This window comes from Equus asinus, chromosome 21, assembly GCF_041296235.1.
Source record: "Equus asinus isolate D_3611 breed Donkey chromosome 21, EquAss-T2T_v2, whole genome shotgun sequence".
Taxonomy (NCBI): Eukaryota; Metazoa; Chordata; class Mammalia; order Perissodactyla; family Equidae; genus Equus; species Equus asinus.
The window spans coordinates 96,826,085-96,852,672 of record NC_091810.1 but is presented as its reverse complement, the minus strand read 5'-3'; the positions used below and the strand labels follow the sequence as shown (position 1 = coordinate 96,852,672).

The window sequence follows — 26,588 nt, the reverse complement described above, 5'->3', positions numbered from 1 at the left end:
TAAACAGTAAGTCTACCTGTGGGCAAATGGCCTGTGACCTGCTCTGCAGTGCTATCTACAAAGCTTCAGTGGCTGAGTGACAGGCGGGGGAAGCAGGAGGCCTTTGTGCCGCCCTCCCTCTTCCTGCAAGCCTGAGTGCTAATACACCAGAGCCTCTCACCAGCTTCCTTTCCTTTTAGGGTCTTGGTGCTCTGGGGCGCAACAGAGTTTATCACAAACGCCCAGAAGAGTCACTTCCCCGAGGCAGCCCTGGAGCGGGGAGGAGGCAGGGGCACCATTTCCCAGCACCTTGGTCCTCAGCCCTGCCCCCTGCCCTATAGACTCAGTGGGTAAGGGGATTGCTCACCAGGTTATTATCTCTCCGCAGTTTGTGGTAATCAACCACCTGGGGCAAGTGGCTGGTTGGTCAACAACAGAAAGAATAGAGGAGGATGAGGAGGGGGCAGGCGCTGAGAGAGACAAACAAGGGAAGCACAATTCCTGTGTAGGTAACCCTGTTGGTCCACCTTATAAAGTGTGTATCTAAACAGAAATGCATGACTGGATTCCCTTGACCACACCTGGTCTCCAAAGATTACAGAGGTAATTTAGGAGACGGGAGGTGTCTCTCGAAGGTTTGCTGGAAAATATACTTCTGGTTATGCAACTTGCATTCAGTGCTTCCTGTTGCCCACGTTGTAAGACCTCATCTACTGGAGGAAGCCCTCTGGACAAAGTTGAGTGCCTAAAGTCCACCGCTCCCTCCTTAGGCATTTCTCTAGTCAACTCTCGGCCACCCTGCCCCTCATCTCAAACGCTCATTATCTGCAGTTTCCCAAATCCCCCAGGCCCCTTCCTTACGCCCCTCCCTTCCTGGAATTGTCTTCCTAATCTCTCCTGGTTTGCCTGAGAATATCAACCAGCTTATCTTTTAAGATTCAGTTAAGATTCACCTCCTGTGTAAAGCCACCCCCTAATAAAACTGACCAGTTCACTGCTACACCCCCATGTAGCTCGAGTGATTATACCTATTTGTTTACAGTCTGTCTTCCCTGGCTGGACTGAGCGCCCCCCTCACCAGGGTGGAGCTGTGACTTATCTTTCAGTCTCTTGAAACTAACAGCATCCCAGCGCGTAAATGTTTGTTGAATGAATGATCAGAGCTCTCTGCTCTGTTCTACCTATCGCCCTGGATAGAACAATCCACAGATACAGTTTTTCAAAAGTGAGGAAATTGGGAGAATGGAATGCAGAGCTTCCGAAAACTCAAAGTCACGTTCTAGTTTTCAGACAAAGTTTCGTTATGGTGGAACCAATTCTCCGTGAGAAAACCCAGTGGAAAAATCGCCTCTGCTGCTGCTGTTGAAGGGCGTGTCAGTTAGGTCCTGGCTATGCTGCATACCAACTGTCTGCGAGGAATTCGTTCCCCTTTTTTGACAACTTCCATCCCAGATCAGTATAATCCAGGGAATCTTTAAAACCATATTGAAACTGGGTTCTGCCTTGGATGTTCTGGTTAAATTAGCCAAGAGCCGGGCCTGGCTTGGGGATTTTGAAGCTCGCCAGATGGTTCTAACGTGCAACCGGAGCTAACCATGCAGCACTAGGGCCTATAGAGCCTCTGTATATCAATAACTACCAACTTTCCAGGTCCAACTTAAACCTAACGGCACCCTCAGCTTAAACAAACACACCCCAAGCGCCACAGGCAGTGGAACTCCATTCTTGCAATGGCTCACACCAAAATCCTTGAAGCTGAGGAGCTGAGTAAAGAGAACGGGGAAGAAGGCAGATGAAGCGGGTTGAGAGATGAGAGAGGATAAAGAAGGGGAGGAACTGGGCCATAAAAGGAGCACGAACATAGGGAGCCAGCTTGACGTGGGATTCGAACGAGGGGGCTTGTTCATAGTTTGTTTTATAAATTTGGAGAAGATTGACCTTATTTAAATAGTGATGGGAAAAACCAAGTAACGAAGTGCATTGAGCAAATTGCCTACTTTCTCTGCGTCTCTTGGTTATCATATGTTTATCAAGACTGCATAGGGGATATGGCTGATGAAACCAGACAGAAGGACTGGGAGATATTTGGAAGGTGTCCCTGCACCATTGTGGTTGGGTGTGGGGTGAGGTAAAGGGAGGAGTCAAGAATGATATCCAGGGTCCTGCTGGCTCATGGGTGGATAGTAGTGCCCTTCACTGGGCCAGAGAACAGAGAAGTATATTTCAGGGAGAAAAGGAGATATTCTGTCTTAGACATGGTATATTCTAGGTGGTATTTATTATTCAAAGTTACAAATCTTTATGGAAGCCCTTAATCCCCGCTGGGGGCTACAAGGATATTAGTAATGAATAAATCTCAGTTTCTGTGTTCAGGAAGCTTGCAAACTTTCAATGAGGACAGGAAAATAATCACCACAAAAGAAGAAGAAGGTAAGTGCCATGAGAATTATGCCAAGATCTAAAAGTATTCAAAGAAGCGTGAGATTTTTTCATGTGTGGGAGGTCACTGGAGATAAGGTTCAGGAAAGACTTCAAGGAGGAGGTGATGTCTGAGATTACTCCTGAAGAACTAACAACCTTTCTATAGGCGGTAGGATTGGGAAGCACGTTCTAGAAGGAAGAACGGTCTCCTCAACAGCATAGAACTGTGGTGGGTCCAGGAATGTTTGCCAGACTAGCGGATAGCTCATGGTAATATGGGATCTGTATGTCCTAGTGGTCAGAAAGGAATCTGGAAAGACATCCGAGTTAGGCGACTCTGAGTTTGGACACCGGTGTCACCACCTGATAAATATCCATCCTCAGGCACATTGCTTAACCTGCCTCAGCCTCAGTTTCTCCCTTCTAAAACCAATCCCATCATACATTTCCCAGGAAGGGTTTGAGGTAACAGCTGTTTCGTAAATGGTGGGTCGCATTACTTTGCAGAGCTCTTGAATAACAGTGAGGACAGTTAATGTTTTCTTAGCCAGCTTACAGAAAGTTTGCACAAGGTAACTGCGGCTGGAATCATCTGCCAGCACACAGAGGATGGAGGGGAGGAGAGAGAGGCAGGGAGGCAAGCTAGGAGGCTGTTTTGTAGTCAGCTAGTAGATAGTAACATCCTCAGGGGATGCTGCTTCATGGTCAATCAAGGACATCAAAGTTTTATTTTTGAATTTTCAGAATACACAGATCTTTTTTATTTTCTTCCCTTTCCCTCCTGCTGTTTTACTGTGGAATTTTTCTGCCAGTGGGCACAGGAAAGACAGTGAGACATCAATCAACCAGCATTACCATAAGCAACAGAGGAACTCAGGTACCTGTCTATGCAAACGTCAGCATCTTTGAAAGCTTTGGATGGAGAGGCTGAAAGCAACTACTTGAATTTAATATTTTATATAGAGTACATGTTCCAATAACTTAACTTTCCTTGGTTGCGACGATACAGCTGAGTCACTACTACATTCTAAGGACTTCTACATAAAAATTTTCTAGCAGTCAGTTGAAAACGCAGTAGGGCAGGGCTCATTCAGAGCCAGTGGTCAAGTGTCGCTGACCAGCCCCATGGGACCCTGGACAAGTCATTTAATAATCCTGAGCCGCAGGTTCCACATTTGCGATTTGGGCGAGGTAATTTATTTCCTGCCTCCTTCTCAGGGTTTTTGTGAGGAGTGAGTGAGGAAACTGATATAAAAATGCTTGCGTTTTAAAGCCACAAATGCGAAGGACTATTATTTAGACAAAGCTCCCTCAGCATCACTGGGGCACAATCACTGTAAACTCCGTTGGAAGCACTTCCACTTCGTTGTCTTCCCTCCCTCGGCAGGTCTGCTGCATTTGTCCTTTCTTCAGTTGGCGAGCATTTTCCTTCCATACGGTGACCACAGTTAACCTCCCATTTTTGGTGAGATTTCCAAAGTGTTGTTTCCAGCTAGGTAGCTATTTTGTCATTTTGAAATTGTGTTGTTTGCCCTCCCCTGTGTTTAGGGATAAGTATGGGAGGGTTTGGTTTCAGTCTTGAATTATTTCACTAAGGGCAATTTTGGAGGAGGAAAAGGTATTTTTCACTCATTTAATGAAAGCACTTCTTTCTCATTAAGGGCTGTGCTGTGGACTCCGGGGATGATTTCAGAGACTGAGTCAGCATCTTTATCTTGTGATGCATCCGAAGATGTGTCTGTTCCCCTAGGGAGGAAGAAGGGAAATGGAAAATAAAGTCTTATTGCCCTCTTTTTGGCTAATTTCCTGTTTTTGCAACAAAACGAAGCAGTTACTTCTGAAATATAGACACACAGATGAGAGAATGTGTATAATTACTTAATAAGGGGATCTTGCACAATTAAACTGAAATTCAATGCATTTTAAGAAAAGGGAAAGCATTCCAACTAAGTTTCTGGCAGATAATAAAAAAGAAAAAAATTGGAAGCATTTGAGGCTCTGAAGCCTTGCTTCTGTCCATATATACGGCGTCTGTGGACTCCGAGCTCCTCTGCTCCTGCAAAAGGATGCTTTCACACTGGGCTTCAACGCCGGGACAGAAGGCTTGGTGGAAAAAAGCAATGACTTTTCATCCCAAGTGTCGGTTTGGACCCAATGATTTGTGGGTTCAGTTCTGTCAAAGGATGAAAACAACAAACTTTTCAAACACATATTGTCATGCTTAATGCCCTTTGAGATACTCAAACATGGACTGGGCTTGGTAAATAAATCACGGTTGATCTGCAGGGTGATATTTTTTTCCTGGCTGAAGCCAAGTTTTATAACACTTACTGCCCTTATCCTGTGCAAAAAATTGTCTCCTCGGATGACCCGCTCAAGTATACAAAATGCAAACAGTAATAGCACACTGAAATACACACCGGTTTCGGATAGGTTAACTAGAAAGCAATATTTCTGTATGTGAGGCTGTGGAACTGCAGAAATGAGCTCCCTCCTGACACACACACATTTTGTTACAAAAATATGGGGCCCATCCAAAATTCTAATACACTTAATTTAAAACTGTATGTTCTATACGGTGATTAAATATTATTTTAGTTAACTAACCATTGTACCATCAGTGCATACATCTTGTGAATGGAAACAGCACTCCTAAATGATAAGGACGTCGTACTTATAAATGAAGTTTAAACAATCGTGACACTCCGGGAAACAAATGTAGCCATTTGACTGCTTCCCAGAAGTCGCTTGCTTAGAAAAGACCCAAGAAAATTGCAGAGCTCTGCATTCAAGATTGGCGGCTGAACCTGGAATTTCCGTGAAGGTCAAGAAGGAGGAGGTGATGGTCTCCTTTTGGTGGGACAGAGGTGCTGGGAGCACAGTGAGGGGAGGGGACGGGTGAAAGCCTTGAGAATTACATCACTAAACACGTCCTCACCTGGCTCCCTGGGTCCCTCGGTCCCAGCATTCTTTCCACACCAGGCACAATTGATGTGAGATAATTCCACCAGAAGAAGGAACTCTCACCTTCTTTACAGCTTGGTGTTTACAAACACTCTGGAGAGAATGTAGAAAAGTACATAACACACTGAGTGAATGAGTGATGTTATTTGGATCAAGAGATGATTAGATGGAAAATGTCTATGACAAATTAAGAGGAAGAAGGCGGGTTACAAAGTAATTGTACAGTACAATTATTTCATGTGTGAAAAATAGTTCTATAAACATACGTCAGCAAGACTACGATGTGACACAGCAAGCAGACAATGAGGTGGAGGGAATACAGATGATTTTCATTTTCTTCTGACTTGTCTGTATTTTCAAACAGTCACATGTTACTTTTAGAATAACAAAAAAGTGCTTCCAAAAAGACTTAGGGGGAGAAAACAGTCAAGTTATGAAAGCGTGGGGCAATAATGATCACTTAGACTGGTAAATCTCCAGACTTAAGGGAATAGAAAGCAATTAGCATATGGGCATAAAGAACACAGTATTTACATTTCCTTTCACACCCTGGAACAATACGTATTCGAGAAGTGAAATATTTAGCTAGGTCAGGCTGTATATATTCAAGGAATCCTATATCATGATGTTTGTTAACATTTAGGAAAAGTTATTAACTGAAGAGTAATGCACCAAACAAAAATCCAGTTCATTAAAATAGCATATTATATACAAATAAAGTTAGCTTTAAAAAATAAAAATTGGCCCTTATCCCTCTGAAATAATTCAAGATTTGAATTGGAAATATTGGCCATTAGTAGCTATAATATGCTGAAACCAGAAGTCATCAGAAAGCTTAAGGATGAAAGAAAACTGTAATATGCAGTGATGGAGAAGATACTGGGAAACAGGCATTCTCAGGGCTGCTGGTGGAAACACCTTTTCACCAGTCTAAAGGGCAATCTGGTCACACTCATCAAAGTCCTAACACTGTGGATATCTTCACAGCCAGCATTCCCATTCCCAGGAACTTATCCTGTGGAATACATAAGAATGTGAACAAAGCAAGAGGGATGCTCATAGCAACATTGTTTATGATGGTGACAAACCGCTTCAATGTCCCACAGAAGATCATTTTTTGCTTTCATGCTTGATTAAATTATACTGATAGTCACTATATAGTGCATATATATATATATATATAGTCATTATGCAGTCAACAGTATATTCTGCAGCCATTAAGAAGTGTTTGTCCATGAAGGTGTCTAGTAAACACAATGTTGAACAAAAGACGCCAGACAAAAGAGTATATACTGTATGCCATTTACATCTAGATCAAAATGAGGCAAAAACAACTAGTGCTTAACTTTGGGAGTACCTCACGACTGCAGGAGGGCACAGAGGGCTTCTGGAGTTCTGTCGCGTTCTGTTTCTTGGGGATGGGGATGTTCACTTCGAGAATGCTCCTCAAACTGTACGCTGATGATTGCTTACTTTTCTGCACATCTGCTATACTTTGGTTCCATTTACCAGAAGAAAGGTTGTAAGGGGCATTAATAGCACAGAACGCAGTTCCGAATATATGACTAAGGCAAGAAATATACAGAAGCATAATCCCATTTCCTGCCTTACAGGATTTTATGGAAAAATAAATGGATAGATGTTCACAAAGTGGCATTGGTGGCTGTCTTAGGTGATGGGATAATAGGTGATGTTAATTTGTAACATTTTCTAAAATTCTTACAATAAATATATATTAATTTTGTAGGAAGAAAAAGTCCTTATAATATCGTTATAAAAATGAGGAAAGTGTATGTAAGTTTGGTAAAACAGAAAGCAGAGTCAGTAAGAATGTGCTAATGGTAACAGCCTAGAGGAAGGGCCGGCAGAGATCAGCTCGGATGAAACAGCCTGGCACCTTACACAGCATGATTCAAAAACAGAACACTTTTCATTCTGGAAGTACATGCTATATGGCTTCAAAGTGAAGATGGGATGTGAAAGTCTGAAGCAAGTGTGTCATAACTGACTCTGCTCGCTGCTTTGCTGGGTGATACAAAGCAGTCTGGACCTCATTTGTCCTGTCTGTCGAGTGGGTTTAATGACACCTTGCCTGCCTCCTCCCGAGGGATTCTGAATATAAGCGATACGAAGATATAGAGGGGCTTTGAACTTTTCATGTTGGTTCAAGGGATTGTTACAAGGGCAGTTTATCAAAAAATACTTGACAGCACTTGAAAATTTTGTGAATCTTGTTATACTATAGTTTACCCTTAAGAAGCACCTATAGGTTAAGAAGATTGTTGGATCACACTGTTCATTTTTCACACTTTTGTACCAGAACATTTTTATAAAGAAAAAATAACCTTACATTTTCAGCTTGAGAAAAATGGAACAATTTTACAGATCCAAAATATTTTTTAAAATTGGATGATAGCACCGATTCTATAATTCTCATAATCAACCGAGTATTTCCTACCAGGGAGAGAGAAAGAGATGGGTCCTTTGCCCCAGAAGACATTTGCCTCAGCTCAAGGGAGAATCTCGTCTATGCCCTCGTTGTCTGCTGTCTTTCACCTCAGATGAATGGTCTTCTACAGTTGCTTAGACAAATGCTAAAGAGCTGACAGATAACATAGTCTTAAACCCAGAAAGTTTCCTCTCCAGCCCCAGCCCTACCCACCTACATTCTTTGGTCTTTATTTCATTAGCTTAGGCACTTGTATTGATATACATTTAATATTTTACAATGAATTCTGTTTTGAACTACTCCTCTCATTTTGCCAAGTAGTGCATCCCAGGGTTGGTCATCCATATCCACTTTTCCCAGAGGACAAAGCCACGTCCACGGCTTTCATTCAATGCAGTGACCTGTCAAAATGGGTCTCACTGAATGGCCATGATAACCCAAGCAAATACCTCTCCGTAACCTTCTCCGGAGTGATGATTCCCAAGTGTGGCCCTTGGATCGGCAGCATCTGGGCATTTGTGAGAAATGCAAACTCTTGGGCCCCACTCCAGTCCTAGTGAATCAGAAACTGGAGGTGCTGCTGGCCATCTGCAGTCTAGCAGGCCCTCCAGGTGATGCTGATGCTCAGGTGTGAGAACCGCAGCCCTGAAGGAATCCAGGTGAGATTCCTAGAGGCACGGTGTGCTCTCTAGAGGGATCTGACAAAAATTACCAGTACACGAGCTGCCTTTGAAGCAGCATGGAAATCTCAAGACAGGTGCTCATCATAAAAACATATAGTAGTGCTAGCACTTCACTTTGCAGCCATTTGCCATTTTTCAGCTCACCACTGAGGTGGATCAGAACTGTTCCTAATTCACAGGCAAGAAAATACACTCAGACAGGGCAGAGGGAAGAACTCTGAGGAGTTGGTGCAGCTTCTAGCATTGTCGGAAGGTTTCTCCAACGTTAACTGCAGTAGGGAAGTGTTACATTGCCTTTCGAGAACTTTCCCCACGGCAAAACCAGGAATGAAAAGCCGAATACTGGTCTTGTTTCTGCTGGTAAATCCTCCTGGTCTTTGAGGTAAGATTCAAATACAAGAAACCCCAGAAGAACAGAAGATCTTTACTATGGAATTGTCAGCCCCCGGGGCAACGTCTTGGCCCAGCCGCATCCATCTGTGAGAAGAGATGTGGTCTTGCCCAGAACGTCTTTGATATCAGACACAGAAAAACAAGGCCTCTTCTCTCTAGTAAACTCAGTTTACACATTACCAGATTTCTTCTTTTCTTACAAAGGTGGTACAAGGTAAAACCAGGAAAGAGATCACATGAGCAACACTGCTATCGCTACTGAAAAATATGTTTTACATTTAAAAAAGACCAACTTGAACTTACTGGTTCATTTCCTATAAAGATTGTGGAGCACGTGAGGCGACTCCCAATGTGCTGGCTTTGGTTATCTACAGTACCTTATTTAAATGCCATTGTGTAAACTGAGTGACAAGGAGGCTCCATAGGGTTAAGCCACTGCTCTGAGTTTGTAAAGGGCTTGTGAACAAAATTGCTATCTTGACTCTGGGTTAAGAATCCTGACAAAAATATACATAGATAATAGTTGTACATTTTTTATAGTGAATTGATTGCAGAAAGTCATAAATATAGTTGTAAGGCTTTGGGATAGTTACTTAATTGTTCTGAGCCTCGGTTTCCTTATCTGTAAAAAGAACTATAGGATAGTTGTGAGGATAAATGAGTTAATTCACATAAATTGCTTAAGACAGTGCCTAGCACTTGGTAAGAACTCAAAATGTTAGTGACAATTGTTATTTTTATAACTGTAAAGGTTATTCTGTTTTTAGATGAAATTACAGAATACGGAAGTTAGTACAAACAGACCAACTAAGATTGCACAGTTCAGTAATAGAAAAATTTTCATGATAATGGATACTGTTGCCTTATCTGAAGATACTACCATTTACCTAAGGAATTCAGATAACAGAAAGCATTGTCTCTTAATCATTATACTTTGAAAAACATCCAGCCTCGCTAAGTTACTGATGTGTAATATCTGATTGGAATTCGGTTCACCTATTATAAAAACAAGAACTATTCTTAGGCTCTTATAATAATAATTTTTAATTCACAGACACGATTAGGTCACATTTAAAACAGAGACCCCGGGGCAGGATTACTCCACAGGGCATGTGACGTTTATCCAGTCAGCCCTGATGTAAAGAACTCTTGTTTGGTGTGGGGACATGCAGCAGGAGGGCAATGGTCCCAGGGCAGAGTAGGGTCAAATCTGCTTTTCCTAATTCAGTAGAATTCTGTAATAAGGTCCCAGGTACCAAAAATAATGCACAGATACATTTCAGTTTGGATAGATTTAAAATGTACACGTCAAAAAGGAAACAAGAGGAGGGAAAGACTCCTCCTTTTTTTATAGCTTGTCTCAGTTAATCCTTATAATAATATTTAAACGTTTCATTTACATATGGGCGTGTGTGCGCACGTGCCCTTGTGGGGGTGTGCAGGTTTATAGAAGAGAAAACGGGAGCATCGAGAGTTTAGAGACAGGTAAGGGTCAGAAACCCTACTGTGAATTCGGGATCTCACTAGAAGTCTTGAAAACACAATCATGCCTTTCAGAATGCGAAGTGCCTGTGCTTGGAACAATTTCACATTTCACAGGCTATACAGAGTCCTTCTTTCCTTTCTTCCTCCCTCCCTTCCTTTCTTCCTTTCTCTCTCTTTTTCTTTTAAACAGATGATAAGTAAAACTTTAAAACCTCCTATTCAGAGCTCCCTGCCAGCATAGCACAAACTGGTCTTCAGACTTAGCTTTTCCACTCTTCAGTTCTAGAAAGGCCTTAACGCCGTGTGCATTTCTGAACTTCGAAGGCTGAAGATAAACAACTTGGCCCGGGCTTATTCTCATTTGGCACTTGACCCATGATCGTGGGTCCAAGTCTTGGCATCCCTCTTGCTGGCCGAGCCCTGAAATATCCTCCAAGTATTAGTGTGAGACTCAAATAATTAGGTGGGTAGGAAAAGACTCTAAATTAGAAAGTACTGCATGAATATTAATTTTTGTTGTTATACTTTACAACCTGAAATTCTTAGGAAGTAACACTAGTTGCCTCCTAAAGAAGAACCTTGCAAAGGTGTGGTTATATAGACCTTTGGTACATCAGACGTTAGACAATTTAGGTAATCTCTGTTTATCAAACAATATGCATTCAATAAAAATACCACAAGACTATTGTACATCCTACAGCATAATTACCAAGCCGATATGCATTCAGCCTGTCAGAAGCCTAATAGAGAGTCTTGGCCTTGGTTATAGACTCAAACTAATGCTGGTAACTATACGCAGTGACAGATTGGATGGCAATCCCCGTACAGTCTCAATTTGCAATTTTGTTTTTTGGCAGAACTCGTTAAGTTTTATGACCAACAATATATTGCAGTCCAAGGGAAAAACGGAAGCATTATGAGCCATTTTCAAGGGCTGTCTCACAAAACGCACTCTGTAATCACTGAACTGGAGAAAACAATTCCATCTTGATATGACACGGTGGGGGCTGTTTATATTGTTGCTATTACTATTTTAAAGACAGGGAATATATAGAACACTACATCTTCCAACAGGGACCAGCATGAAAGCTGTGTGTTTGTGTGCAGCCAAAAGTTTGCCTACTACCATTCAGAATTCACAATAGACAGCTCAAGAAAGAAATTCAATTTCAGGGAGTGGCTCAAGTGTCAAATGTTTGACAAAGGCGTAGTTTTGATCCATAAACATGGTCTGAGGAAACAGTGATATAAAACAACTGAAGATAAGAAATACCACAGCAGACTTATTTTCAATTTTTCAAGTTTAAACTCTGGAATAGTTAGTTTAAAAATGTTAACTGAACTATGGAAATATGCAAATTTACTCCTCCATAGTTTAGTCCTATAAGCTGTAAATTTGTGACTTAGTAAAACGAAACACCACTAGTTTCATTTTTCATTTTCTGTTTTCCGGTGGAATTATAGTGATATTCAAGGATTAACTCAGATCTGTAAATAAAATTAAGCAATCTCTGCACAAAGATACTCACTCTCTTGTTTTACGTCCAATTAAAGACCAATTCTCAGGTCTCCAGTTAGATTGACACAGTTGGGAATACCACTAATCAGAAAGAGTTCCATGAAAAACTCACAAACTGGTAGAAAACATCTTAGAGATAAAATTTCCCCAAAGTGCAAGTCTGGCTTCATTTGAAGGGGAAGAAAAATTGGTCAGATTGATTTATATTAAAAGTACAGAATATGAAAAGCAAAAAGAGAATTTTAAAGTTTGATGAAAAGTTAGTTTCACATAAAACTTAAAGACAACACAGAAAGTGAGATATGCTTTTTTTGTAACCAAAACCATTAACTATTCTTAGCTCCAAATAATTCATTTTATAGCTTGCTTTTTTTTTAGTCATTTAGTATTAACGAAAATAGCCCCATTGTCTAGTTACCCTCCACCAAAACACCTGTTTTATTTTCTTCATAGCACCTGTCACTCTCAGTAGTTATCTCAGGGACGTCTCTACTTGTTAATTAGCAACTGACCTTGTCAGCTGTGTTCACAGACGGCTCCCCAGAACCCAGCTGAGCAACCTGGTCCATACAGTCTCAAAAATATTATAATATTAAAATTAAAACTAAACATAATTTGGCATTCTCTTTAGATCTTTGTTCTTCTAAAGACTTGTAGATTCCATTCTTGTCTATTACTTTTTTAAACTTCTGTTTTTCTTTTCCTCGCTCTCTAGTTGGGAAGGAGGAGAAACATTCTGCTGTGAATGACAAATGAAAAGCATTCTCTGGCCTGAAAATTCAAGACTAAGGCCACAGAAACACGGGCTTTTATTTATAGCTTTTAGAGCCTGTGAAAAGATGCATATTGACGAATTATCTCTAGAAAACTAATTGGCCAACCCTGTATTTAGGCAAGGCACAGAAGAAAAAAGTTCAGTTTCTTCTTTGTAAATGTGAAATCCCATTGCAGGGATTAAACACACAGTTCATAAAACAAACGGTGTGGTAATCTTGCTGCCATCTTCTGAATGGCTGAGAACGTGGGCTCTGGAGTCAGGATGCTGGAATCTGACTTCTCGCTCTTCTGTTCAATGGCTGTATAATTTCAGAGAAGTTACACAACCTCTTCGTGCTTAAATCTCCTCATATGTAAAATGGGGATAATGATGGAAACTTCTTCCTGGGACTGTGAAGAATAAATGAGTTACTACATCTCAAGTCTTTGCAAAAGTAGTTGACAGATGGGGACGTTCAAAAAAGTTCCCTGCTATTATCTATTCCAAGGTAAAATGTCCAAAGTGATATCATTAGTACAAAATTACCCAGACTAACGAATACCGAGTTGTCTTTCTAGAGCAACCTCAGACCAAACGCCGTCAGGAGCACGCGCTTCCACACACGTCACCTGTTCCTGTGGACCCAAGTGTCACAGACTGAGATCAAACCCATTCAGTCACTTAAATAACTAACATTTATCAGGTTACAAAGGACAGAATTTCTAACTTCCTTTCGAAGCCAGGAAGAAGTAATAGCATCCTCCAAAACAAAATCTTAGGATAATAAAAAACAGAAGAGCTTGAACATCAAGATTTGTTGAGTCTCCACTTCTGGCCATCGTCTTCTAAGACTGGTCTGAGCCAACAGAAGTATTCCCACCTACACTGTCAGGTTTCCATGGCAGTGCATCACATGGCCTTCTGATCACGGAGCCCTTAAACTCCCGTGTCACCTGAGTGTGCTCACATACCGAGCCTGGACTGCTTCTTACCAAATACTTAAGTGGCTGCTTAGTGTGCTGGGTTTAGAACTGGAAACAAACAAAATAAACCCCAAACACAGAAGTTCCCTGGTACTTTTAAACCACTTAGAATGCAGTCAGATAGAGATGAGCAGAGGACACACCATTGGGAAAACGAATCCAGCTCTGGGAGAAGTAGGGGATTTTGATTTCAGAAATAAGGGAGGGTATAGTTGGCTTAGAAACGGGGCAGAGAGGGAAAACTCCTGTAACCGGCTGGAAACAGAGACTCCCAGCGCTCATCAACAACTGAACCTCCTGTGTTGTTTTCCTCCCCTCCCCTTCTCTCCTGGACTCTCCCTTTCCCTCCTCTCCTCTTCTCTCCCCTCCCCTCCTCTTCCCTCCTCTTCCCTCTGCTTTTTAAATACTAGAACCCCCTTCATTCTCTCCTCTTTGCCCTCAGAGATTTTACAGTAACTGGTCAAGGGCTGGTGCCCATGCGTTCAAGCGCTGGTATTTTTGAAAGCATCAGGTGGTGCCATGGTGCAAGGCAGTGAAGACAACTGGAGGTTGACCGAGCAGAAGCCTCACCCTGGACCGCTGCAGGATGTGACCTGAACACCACCCCTCAGGCAACAGGAGGACCTGGAAGGGTTTTGGGCATGGGGGTGGTATAGTCAGAGATTCACCATGGAAATGTAACTCTGGCTGTTGTGTGGCAATGGCCTGCAGGGCAGCAGGACCCGAGGCAGAGGACCACAGGGGAGGTTCCTGTAGTGGTGTGGATGATTGCCTATGACTTGTCTGGTTGTTTCTTAAACCTGGTCTCTGAAGTGTAGCAACTTTCTTTCAGAAGACACATGGGCCAACATTAAGTGCTAAAACTCAAGGGGAAGTCACAGAACCATGAATTCTCACAGACCACAGACAATCATTCAAACAGGGGTTCTTCTCTCTAAATGGATTTCAGCAATCTGTAGACACCCTAAAATGGTGTATAAGTTTTACCTGTCTGGGCTTGTGTATTTTTTCTAGAGTGGAGCTCAGTGGTTTTCATCAGCTCAGCAAAGGGCTGGATGGCCCCCAAAGGCCAACACACATCAGGTAGGGACACATAGTGCCTTGCAGTGGATGAAATTAGCATCTGTAGAAATTCAGTCGTTTTTTAATATAGCTCTAATATTATACACGGATATTTTAAAATTGTCCCTGAACTTGAATTCTCCTGTGGTCTCTAAACCTGACAAAGCATCAGAATAATCTAGGGAGATTGTGAGAAGCACGGAGTTCCAAACTCATCCCTGAATTCTTGCCTCAGGACCTACGGCATAGGGAGGACCAAGCTGATTGTAGTAGCAGTCAGGTTTGGGAACCATTGAGATCCTTCTTTACTGATGGTCAAAATATTTACTTCTAGGCTCCATTGTCTTGCTTTCATTTCATCTACATTATTCATGCAGAAAAATGCAACCAGGAGCTTTCTTTTAAAATAACACATCACGAATTCTATAGGTCTCCAAATGTGGGAGCAAATTCACAACAGTTTATAACTCTGGAGAGCTTTCTGAGTTGGAAGGGCTTTTTTGTCTGTCTCTGCCCCACTCTCTCTCTGCCAAGAATCACCATCCAATCCTCTTCTCATGGTACTGTTTGTACTTAAGATTTTTGTGCCAAGGTGAAAATCATTCTAAATTGCCTTATCTCAGCACTTGAAATGAATGGAGCCTCTTTTTTAAGAAAGAGGCTTCCTGGTTTGGGGAAATTATTTCCACTGTCCTATGAATCCAGCCTCCCGTGAATAGCCTTCCTATTTTCCTCTCCTCTTGCTATCCGCTCCACATCTGGTATCCAGCACAAGGCAGAAACAGCACGTTATCCACCGCAAGGGGAGAGAAACACAAGGCCCTTAGCAATCTTGGATCTCATCTATTGTCCTGCGGAAGGCGTGCACTGGAGCATCTGAAAAGCTTTGGATGATTAAAACTGAAATGTAAGAATGTATTGTCCTGGCTATTATGAAGGCAGAAAGGAAACCTTTTGTCACTTGCTGGGCTGCGCCTGTCTCCAAGGCCAGCATGGCAGAGAGCAGGAAGACTGTGATGTTCCCGGGGACCGATTATGGAGGATTGATACAGCATTTGTGTGTTATTTCTTGTTCTATCAAATTTAATAACGTTAATTTGGCATAGTTAAGAATTCTGAACCACAGCAGCACAATTGCTGTTTTGATGCAAAACTTTCTAAAAGAGAAATATGTTAAATAAGTTCTATAAAAATAATCCATGCTGAGAAAATCTAACTTTTAGAAAGTGTTTTTTTCTGGGCCTTGGGCTGGAATCCTCTGGCAAGTTTACTTTGTACCTAATCCCTCTTTGTATTTTTCTCCTGCTTCCTCTCCTGTTTCTTTTTGCCGCCGTCTGCATCTCATTGTTATCTGCCGGTTTATCCCAGCTTCCGCCTTAGAATCCTGCACCCACCGCACCATGCAGCCTGGCAGGGCCCTCAGGGGTCACGTGCCTCTTCTGTAAGGACCCCCAAGAAAGGCAGGAGCAGGTGTTTGGAGGAATATGGTCTGTGTGTGCAATTTTCAATCCCTTACTTGCCATGGACTCCCTATGGCCGTTCCCTTGCATTAAAGAGTTACATTTCCACTTAACTTTTTTTCTTATTTAACATATAATTTCCTATTGTCGCACTAACAAGGTGTCAGACCCTTTTAGGGTTAGTCTTTGCTTTCATCATAGCACACTACAGGTAAAGAAATAAAGGCTGCCTGTAGAGGTCTGACAGTTTTCTAATTTGCCTGAAAAGATGTACTCCAAATCCCAAGCATACTTCACACCTTACGTCCCCGCTCTCCGCTCCCTACATTGAAGACTCACTGCGAGAAATGGTTTTTCTCTCCAGTAGTGGTTCTCAATAGGAGAGTCCCCACCCCCGGGACATTTGACAGATTCTGGGGACCTCTCCCGTTGTCGAAACTGAAGGGGTGCTGCTGGCATCTAGCGGGAAGAGGCCACTGCTGAGCATCCCACAGGGCGTCTCCCCTTCCCGTCTGCCCTAAACAAAGGATTTTCCAGCCAGAACTCGAGCAGTGCCGAGGTGGTGAAACCACCCCGTTCTAGTCATCGGCCGGACCTGTCACACCGCTCGCTCGGTCCATGCGCAGCAATGCAGAGATGTGTCGGTGGGAGCTGATGCTGACTCACAGGTGACAAAGGCGCTGGCCATGCTCGTTAGACTTGTTGGGTGTTTCTGTGCCTGCCAGACCCTCGGCTGGAGATGGAAAGTGGAGCAGAGTCTGCTGGGCGGGGGCTGGGAAGTCACAGTCCGTTTACAGAACACCGGCTGTGACTCGGAGCCGGCTCTGCCTGAGGCTGGTCGGGGGGCTTGAGCCAGTCCCCTCGCCTGGCTGGGCCTCCGCTGTCTCATCTGTCACGTAAGGGTTTGGAATAGCTCCACCCTTCCTGTTCCAGGATTGTATAATCAAATGAAAAAACTACCTCACGGGTGAATGCACCTGTTGAACCCAGTTTAGACTGGGCGTCTTCCTAGTCTGTACTTCTCTAGAATTTTTCCTTCAAAGACAAGAGTCATTTTTAAATATCTGCACTCAAGATTTATTGTCTTGAATAAGCTTTATATCCTAGGAAAGCAGAATACCCCCTGGTGTTTAAATGTGGCCCCTCTGCAACGTGCTTCTTAGACAAATTTAGTTTGGCCACTTGTTTCACCACTGACCCTGAGGAACAGTGAGCATCTCCACCAGACGGACCCCAGCGCGGCTGCCTGCCAGAGCCCCGGGACAGGCATGGGGCAGAGTCAGCCCGGGGAAAGCCGTGGGGCACTGTGGCTCTGTCAGGACCTCAGTCCTCGCCCTCACCACTCCCTGCTCTGAAAACTCCCCAGGTCTCGGAGCGCTGGGCTGACTCATCCATCCTCAGAGGAGGAAAAGAAAAGGAAACAGACTGGCTGCCGAATTCACAGCACATACCGGGTGCTTCACGGATGTCACACGCTTTAATCATCATGACACCTAATGAGCTGGATAATATTAACCTCCCTTTACCGGTAAGAAACTGAGGCTCAGGAAAGTTGAGTTATTTACAAGCTGTGGAAAACCTGATTGCAGGGGACTTAAGCAATAAAATGAACGTGCCGGGTCACGTAACTAAGTCTAGAGGTGGATGTAGAAGCTGAGCTTGGTTCCAAGCCCAGCTCACATCCCCATTCGCCAATTTCCATTTCTCCTCTGTGTTTCCTCAAGCGTAGCCCCACGGTGCCTCCTGGTAGCTCCGACTCTCCCCCGGGGCCTCCTGTCTCCTTGCAGTTGAGTGGCCGGTGGTCCCCACAGGAGGGCTGGGACTCCCTCTCTCTCACTGGCTGTTTTTGGGCCATGTGTTTCTCCCTGAACTAATCGCTCTGTGTCGAGGGGGCGGATTTGGTGCTGGGAAATATTGATCAATCAGGATCCATCCCTGGTGCTGCTGGGTCAAAGGGAGAAACTAGAAATTGACTGAATTCGTCAAAGGAATATCTGGGTACTGTTGGTAAGAAGCATTTGAACGACTAGATGTCAAGATGGTAACTCAAAAGTCGACCAGTAGGGTAGGAAATGATCAAAGAGCCTGGAGTTTCTACTACAAAAACAATCTTTAAACAAATCTAAAACAAACGTTAAGTTCAAATATCAAAGAAACAGAAAGATTATTGCCAGAACCTGGGCTATTAATCCTTAATTCCGAAGCATGTTCTAGAAACTCTGGGTATTTTCTATTAGTAACTTAGAGTTTATTATTTAGCGATATTTTGAAGTCAGTCCAGACAAGGTGTGGAGACGAAACAACAGTTCCACTAAGTAGGGTTTTTTCACTGCTCATATCAGGGGACGCGTTTTTCTCACCGATGGGTAGGAATCCTCATGAAAAGGTAACCAGGACCAGCTGGTTCCCTGCATCCAGTCCTTCTGATCATCTTGGAACGGGGTCGTAGGAAAGAATCTGAGAAATCTCCGGATCCATCCCAGTATCTTTTTTTTCCCCCAAACATCTCACCAGCTTCCCAATATGACTCCATTTGTTTTCAGCTATGGAGCATTTCTTCCTGATTAATAATATGACAATTTCTAAAGCAATTTGAGTCAATTCCGTATGATTTAAAAATAATAAAGCTAAAATTTTAAAAGGAAGACTACATTATTATGCCTATTAAGATTTTTCTTTCCATTATATACAACACAAAATCTTTAATTACGAGAATTTACACAGGCTGAGGGAAACTGTCTGAGCAGCAACCACTTACCCCAGAGAAACAAAAGTCACAGAATGTTGACATTAAACTTTTTGTCCTCAATAAATAAAGGGAACTCAACAAAATGTAATCCTAAATGGTGGGGTTTATATTAGCTGCATGTTGTGGCATTTCTCGGTACAGATGGGTATCAGGTAAGAGTAGAAACAGGTTTCTGATCCATCACAAAACCACCGATCCACTGGGACCGTCTTAAGTTGCCAACAGCCCATCTGGATGCAAGCTGTATCCCCTCTTTTAAAAATGACTTGTTTTGCTAGTTCAGAAACTTAAGGTTGAAGAAAATACTGCTTGTGAATAAAATATTTATTGTGAATAAATTAGCACAAACATTTCAAATATTAATTTTTTGGTTAGCCTCAGGTTACCTTTAGGCCGCAAAGGGAGAAATAGTTAAAAAAGAAAAGCAGATTAAAACCTCTTTTATAATGTTGGCTTTTAAAAAAACAAAACTAAATTTTTTAAAAATTTAAAATTTAAATTTTAAAAAAAAAAACTAAAATGATAGTGGGTCTTCTCTGTCGACCTATTTAGAAACACCTCTTGCCTGTGGGTGGAAGCTCGAGTGGGCTCCTGCTACCTGACCTTCTCTGATGCAGGTCAGGACATCACAGCTGGAGTGCCCAAGACACTGATGGCGTCTTAGAGAAGAGTGAATTCAGTGGTGAAAGTTTTCAAAATGAGGTCATGTCCACTGCCTGGATTCTTTGAAGGAACTTGGATGGTTAACCTAGGAAATGACAAGACTTCATTTTTTTTCCCAAATGTCCAAAAGACTAACTTGATGCAGGGAACTAAATGTTCTATTCCGTAGCACCTTAAGGAAAACCAGAGGCAGTGAACTGAGGCTCAAGAAAGTGGTTAAATACACAGGTGATGGAGTTCAAATACCTCTTCCACCACACACTGATTATATGTGCTTGGCAAGAAATTTAACCACAGCCTCAACTTCCCCGTCTGATAAGGAGGGAAAATAACACCTAACTTTCAGGTTCTTATGATCGAATGAGTCAACGTATGCAAAATGCTGAGTATAACGACTGCTATTAATAAGGAGTCAACAAATGGTGGCTCAGTAGTTGCTTCATAAATCATAATCATAGTGCTGCTATTATTTGTCAGAAGCATCCAACGATAAAAATTCTTGCCGTTGGAAGTAGTCATTTCAGCCATCACTTGAGGTATTCAAGGAGCTTCTTAAGGACGATGGGCTTGAAGTCATGTGGTCTGGATTTAATCTCAGTTCTAATATTTACCAGCTCTGTTACCTTGAATAAGATGTTTAATTTGTATGCGCTTCAGTTTTCTTATCTTAGATTAGAATAATAATCTCTTTTTCACAAGTTTTGTTTTCTCAGTAATAAATAACATGATAAACCAAAAACATCATTTTTTGAGCATGTACTCAATGCCAGTCACTATTCTAAATGCTTTACATGTACTCATTTATTCAATCCTTATGACAACACTAGGAGGAGGTTGTGACCATCAGCCCCATTTTGCAGATAAGGAAACTGAGGCAAACAAAATTAATTCATTTGTCACAGGTCACACAGGCGAGTGACTGTGTTCATGAGCATTTTCAGCATCATGCTTGACACTTCCCCACGCACAAGAGGAACGCCTGGCCGCCACGCAATGACTGTACGACAAAGATTCAAACTTACCAGCGATTGTAATTCAAGCGTCCAGACTCACCTTTCTTGAATGCAATCCAGGACCTTGGGTCAGATTGCCTGCAGTGAAATGGAAGACTGCTTTGAAAAGTGCAAATTCCCAGGCCCACCTTTGGAAATTATGAGCCAGTAATCTGGGGTTGAGCTAGAAATGTGTAACTCCCCAGGGGTCCTGTTGCACAGCCAGGTTGACAATCAGTGCCATATACGAGTCCATATGTCTTCCAACGAGGAGTATCTACACGTCTCTGACTTTTCTGAGTGAAAACAGGTCCTTGCTTTTTGGATGCTAAGCCTTCCAGTCTGTGGTCATGGAGGGCTCCCTCTAACCGCTTAGGGAAGAAGACGGAAGATGGTGGAGTCTGTCACATTTGCTCCGTAGAAAAGCTTCTTTCTGAAGGTGTGTCTTAACCAAGCATTGTGGTCGCCTCTCTGGGCACCTAATACCTTGTCTAATAAATGGAAGAGGGAGAAGAAGAAACCAAAGAAACAAGTTCAAAACCTGAGGGCGAGCCTATCCCTCCGTCTCCAGGGGTTATTATGGATAACATAAATAAGTAAAAGGAAACAAAAAATGTAGGGTGCATTGAGTTTGTAAAATAAATGGGGATGAAAACTCTGCCTGCACCTCACGCATGCAAGGCTGAGCTATTTAGAAGCAGCAGGAGAAACAACATCAGCGTCCAAGGAAGACTGTGTCTGTGAAAACATCCTTCATTGCAGTTCACGTACAACAGGGAAAGGGTGAACTTTCAGCTCAGGGCGTAATCCTTAGGAAAGACAAACAACTGTAGGAAAATGGATCAAAGACCCTGGTTCAAGTTCTGAAAAGCTGGGGCCCATGAAGAGCTCTGTTCCCACAGTTGAGTGACTGTGACACTGGGTGGAGGTGACAGAGAGATTTTATATGCATATATATGTGTGTGCACATGCATTCACGCACACGTAAATAAATACACTTATTTCAAGACAACAGCTACAAAAATAATTTCAACGAATCATCAATCAGTTACTCCTCTTCTGATTATCTGGACCGAGGAGTTTCCCCAAGTTTTAGTACAGAAGACAGAGGAGAAAAAGGGTTGTGTAATTCTTTGGTTGGAATTTGACTCATGGCCAAATTAATTTCTCTTTCCAATGTTTTTTTTCCCCCTTCCCTAAACAGAGCTTGGGAAATGATGAATGTTTTTTTCATGAGCGTGAACACACATATTTTGGTTCCCTAGATTTCATCATGGTATAAACACCTAAAGGAGATATCAGTGTTGTGAAAACTCCAAATGGCTGGAAGGCAGAGTCCAATGGGGGAGATCTCAGGACTTGCTTTGACAGCAAGTTGCTGCCGAATGTCCAGCAGGGAGCCGAGGAGTGACGTTTGTTCATTTCTTAGTGCTCGAGAGAAGAGAATGACCCCAGTGTTTCTGAAGAAGCAGAGCAGGGCACGTCTCAGAATGAGAGAAGGGCAGAATAAATTGCTGCCGTTGTAGAAAACGAAGGACTAGAAAGGACTGATTGTGCGGGCCAGGCCCTTACAGAATTGTAGTGGACTTGAAAAGACTATTTTTAAAATTTACTGTGAGTGCCAGTGATAATGCAAAACATTTGAGCATCTTTGCCCAAAGAACAAATAAGTAAAGAGGAATTGAACTGACAGCAGAGACCTTGTCCCTTTTGCACTGTCAAGAGTTGCTATTCTATTTTTTCACGCTTTTTCTCCCTCAATGGGAGGGAAATGGATTCCTTCGGCGCCATCTAGTGATCAAGTGGAGGAAGACAACTAGAAGAGTTGGGATTTTCTTGACTTGGTATTTCCTGCACAGGAAAAGTGAGTATAATCCAACAGTGGAGTTTCAGGAGTAAGGCATTAGTTTGAAACTTACTAGGGAAATCAATACTCACTGTTATAAGCGAGAATTCGGAGGTGATTTTGGGGGAACAGGGACTTTTGCCTGTCGGTTTTTGTTCAATCCCCAGCATCTAGAAGGACGTCTACAAACCGCATAAACTTTATGTGAATCTCTTTGAAACAAAATGAATAAATGGAGACAAAAGTTACAGGGTTTCAGAGACTATATAGATCTTGTTCTGTTCTGTGGGTATACTGCATGTACTTACACTTTTTAGAAGGAAGATGCAACTTTTACAAGTCATTTTAAATAACAAAATTAGAATTGTTCGCACTAAGGCATTGTCATTGCTGTAGATTCTTCAGAATCGTGTTAGGAGTTCTATGCAGAATTTGAAATGGAATATCAGAAAATCTACGGTATTCAAAGCTCTAAAGTTTCCATTATTTGGTCTCGTCTGCTAATTTATCTATTTTTATTTTGCACATTTGCTGGGGAAGGAGGAGGAGATTAACATATTTGCATCTCTCATGAGCTAGGTATCTTATTCATACATTAATTTATGTAATCTTCATAAAGACGGCAATTGGACGGGTTAAAAAAACCGAGGCTCAGTGGTTTAGTTTATATAGTCATAAAGCTCATCCAAGCTTTTTGGCTTTAAAGCCCATAATAATATGTTAGACATGAGCGGTTTTTGTTTGTTTTCTAATTTTTTTTTCTTTTGGTGGCTTCTCCATGGCCTAATGTTTTCCATCCATCTTTCATAATTGCCTAAAGCTTGTCACTTTGGTACCATTGCCAGGCACCAAGGAATTGGTTTAAGGTTGGGCATATAACCCATTTATGGCCAATGAGACTGAGAAGAAGCCTTCTAGAAAAATTTCTCATCCTGGACAAAAAAAAAAAAATATATATATAAGAGAGAAATGCTCCCTTTTTTGCCTCTTGACATTGGTTTCTGAAAATTCGATGCCAGGAGTTGCTACAGTCATCTTGTGACCTTGAGGGGAAGGAGCTGGCAGGTCAAGGGTGGCAAAGTGAACAGGTGTGAAGATGAGCATTTATGCCATTGTGGAGCCACTAAGCTAACCAACCAGAAGCCCCCCACTTTAAACTTCTTGTTATATGGATACTAAGGAACCGCCTTTTGGGAGCTGGCCCCGTGGCTGAGTGGTTAAGTTCGCGCACTCCGCTGCAGCGGCTCAGGATTTCGCCCGTTCAGATCCTGGGTGTGGACATGGCACCGCTCGTCGGGTCCCGCTGAGGCGGCGTCCCACATGCCACAACTAGAATGACCTACAACTAAGATATACAACTATGTACCGGGGAGTTTTGGGGAGATAAAGCAGAAAAAAAAAAAAAAGATTGGCAACAGTTGTTAGCCCAGGTGCCAATCTTAAAAGAAAAAAAAGAATCACCTTTTAAAAGCCATTTAGAGATGATTTTTCTGTTATTTGCAGTTGAAAATATTTTAATTAAAACCTATAAGTGGAATATAAGAAATAATCAGAACTAGTTTGCTTAAACACTATTGCAATAGAGAATTAATATGAAAATGAGTCTTATTTTAATAAACCAGGGAGCTAATCCTGCATTTTAAAGAATCAACAAATAGTATATTGAAAGAAAAGTCTAACAAAACGTATTTGGCGAGCTTTCAATTGAGACAAGCAGGAGCTAAGTTCCATAGAAAGAACAATAAAAAAGACGAGAAAATTGAAACCTTGCTTACCACTTCATGGGAGCCACAATTTAACAGACTGTTAAACAGCGAGCTTTGGGAGCTTTCTCAAATGCTCTGTGACACGAATAGAAAAACAGGGGAGCCACACGTCAGTACACAGGGGCCGTGCACACTGGGCTTGCTGTCCACTCACAGTGGCGCTCTCATATTTTTACGTGTGATACAGATGTTAATCCAAATTCACGCTGTTCTTCCTGTGTCACGCTAAGGTAGTTCCTGACAAACATGAATTTTCCACACTGAGTTGCAAGTTCCAATTATCAAATGTATTGCCCCCATAAATTAATCTACCTTAACTTTTTAGCTCTCTACCTTAACTTTTTGGAAACCAAATCCAAGTAAGTAAAAACAAACAACAGCAAAGAACGCTTCAAATTGAAGTGAAATTAAAAATGAAAGTAGCTTATTTGAAAAACTCAAATAAAAGATGAAAACAATAGAAACATTTTCAGAGCTAACTGGGGTGTTGATTTTAATAAGTATGAAATTATTTGGATTAAATTTATATAGCAAGACTTGAAAGGTATAGCTATTTGCATTGTATTCTATGTCAGCAAATACGCACAGAAACAAAATAAAACAAGCTGAAATGACAGCTCCTTTCAGGATAAAGGATTCTGCTCACTATCATTTCCTTTGAAATGATTTGCTTTTTGATAGAAGATTTAAAAAGTAAACCCTTCATTCTTCTTACCTTTCTCTAGAAGCAGTGACTGAGGCGGGGAGGAGGTGACCCCTGGTGCCCGCCAGGCATGGTGCCATCTTCCATTGCTTCCATTTGATCGTTGGAGCCACCGCGCTTCCCATCCCATCAACTTGCAATAAAATTGAACTTCTCGTTCCTCAGGCTTATGAAAGTGTGCTTTACCAATTGTGTGACTTTGGAGGGGTAGTGCTGTTACTTTCCTACATTTCGAAACATAACTATTTTGCCACAATTTCACTGTGATCAGTCATGTAATAAATTTGAAATCTGAAAGGATTTACATGTAAAACCATTGCTATACCACAGCTTAGAGATATTCTCAGAAACCTTTTTTATGCTGACAATTTCAGAGTGTCATAATAAAATATGTGGTGTTTTCATTAACCTCATATATACTTCTTTATACCTCTTTACAATTGTAAAGAATAATCATCAAACAATAATTGTTATTATTATACTTCCACAACATGCTTATGAGACAGGTCTATTATTGTTCCCATCCTACAGATGGAGAAACTGAGGCTGGGCAGACGAATAACTTATCTGAGATCACATAGCTATCACGTGGCAGAGCCAGGATCTGAACCCAGGTAGACTGAGCATAAAATTCTGGCAACAGCCAAAGGTCTTAATTCCATGACTGTGGTGAGACCATAGTAATTTTAATTAGCTTGTTAAAATTATGCCAGAAAGGATCACTCATACGTTGCTGGTGGGAATATAAAATGGCAGACACTCTTGCAAACTGTTGGACAACTTCTTATAAAACTAAACATGCAATTACCGTATGGCCAGTAATTGCTCTCTTGGGCATGTAGCCCAGAGAAATGAAAACATGTTCATGCAAAAGCCTACACACAAATGTTCCTGGTGGCCTTATTGCTAATAACCCCAAACTGGAAACAACCCAAATGTCCTTCAGCAGGTGAATGGTCAAACAAGCTGGTACATTCATACCGTGGAATACTACTCAGCAATAAAAAGGAACGAACTGTTGATACACACAACAGCTTGGATAGGTCTCAGATAAATTATGTCGAGTGGAGAAAGCCATTCCTAACAGGTTAGGTACTGATTTTAGTTACACAACATTTTTGAAACAGCAAAAATTATACAAACGAACTGCTGATTAGTGGTTGTCAGTGGTAAGGGACAAGAACGCTAGGCGGGAAGGCGGTAGATGTGGCAATACCAGGGGTCCTTGAGGTGATGGGACGATTTCATTTCATTACGGTGGTGGTAGATACACAATCTACACAGGTGATGAAAATACAAAGAACTAAATACACACCCACACACACCCACACGCGCATGCACATACCTACCTATAAGTGAACTGGAGAAACCTGGACAAGGTCTGTGATGGCATCACGTCAGTATCTGCTTGTGATATTGTCCCATATTTTTGCAAGATGTCGCCCTTGGAGGGAACTGAATAAATGGCACATGGGATCTCTGTATCATTTTTCACATCTGCATGTGACTCCACAATTATCTCAAAATAAAAAGTGTAACTAAAAATTCTTGTCGATCATCCTATTATCCTAATTAGCATTGTTCTCCCTCCCTCCCTGGTGCATTGCTTTGCCTGCTGGTAGTTAGTCCGCTAACAGGTGATCCAATGATCTCGCATCTTTGTGCTATATGGATGCACACTAGGCAGTGTTTTTTTGAAGAAGGAAAAGAAATC

General features: G+C 42.0%; 1 long non-coding RNA gene across 5 annotated transcripts; it reads right to left on the bottom strand.

Moving 5' to 3' along the window:
- Window positions 1–2,371: 2,371 nt before the first annotated feature.
- LOC139041487 (uncharacterized) lies at window positions 2,372–26,452 on the bottom strand. Of its 5 annotated transcripts, none has more exons than XR_011496713.1 (6): window positions 24,887–26,452; window positions 24,181–24,408; window positions 22,498–22,617; window positions 20,590–21,050; window positions 5,339–5,457; window positions 2,377–4,146 (listed from the first exon to the last, which is right to left on the bottom strand). It is a non-coding gene; the product is annotated as an uncharacterized lncRNA (long non-coding RNA). The 5 variants fall into 5 exon arrangements; XR_011496712.1 differs by having other exon boundaries at window positions 20,621–21,050; XR_011496716.1 differs by having other exon boundaries at window positions 20,621–21,050; window positions 22,498–22,587.
- Window positions 26,453–26,588: the final 136 nt, after the last annotated feature.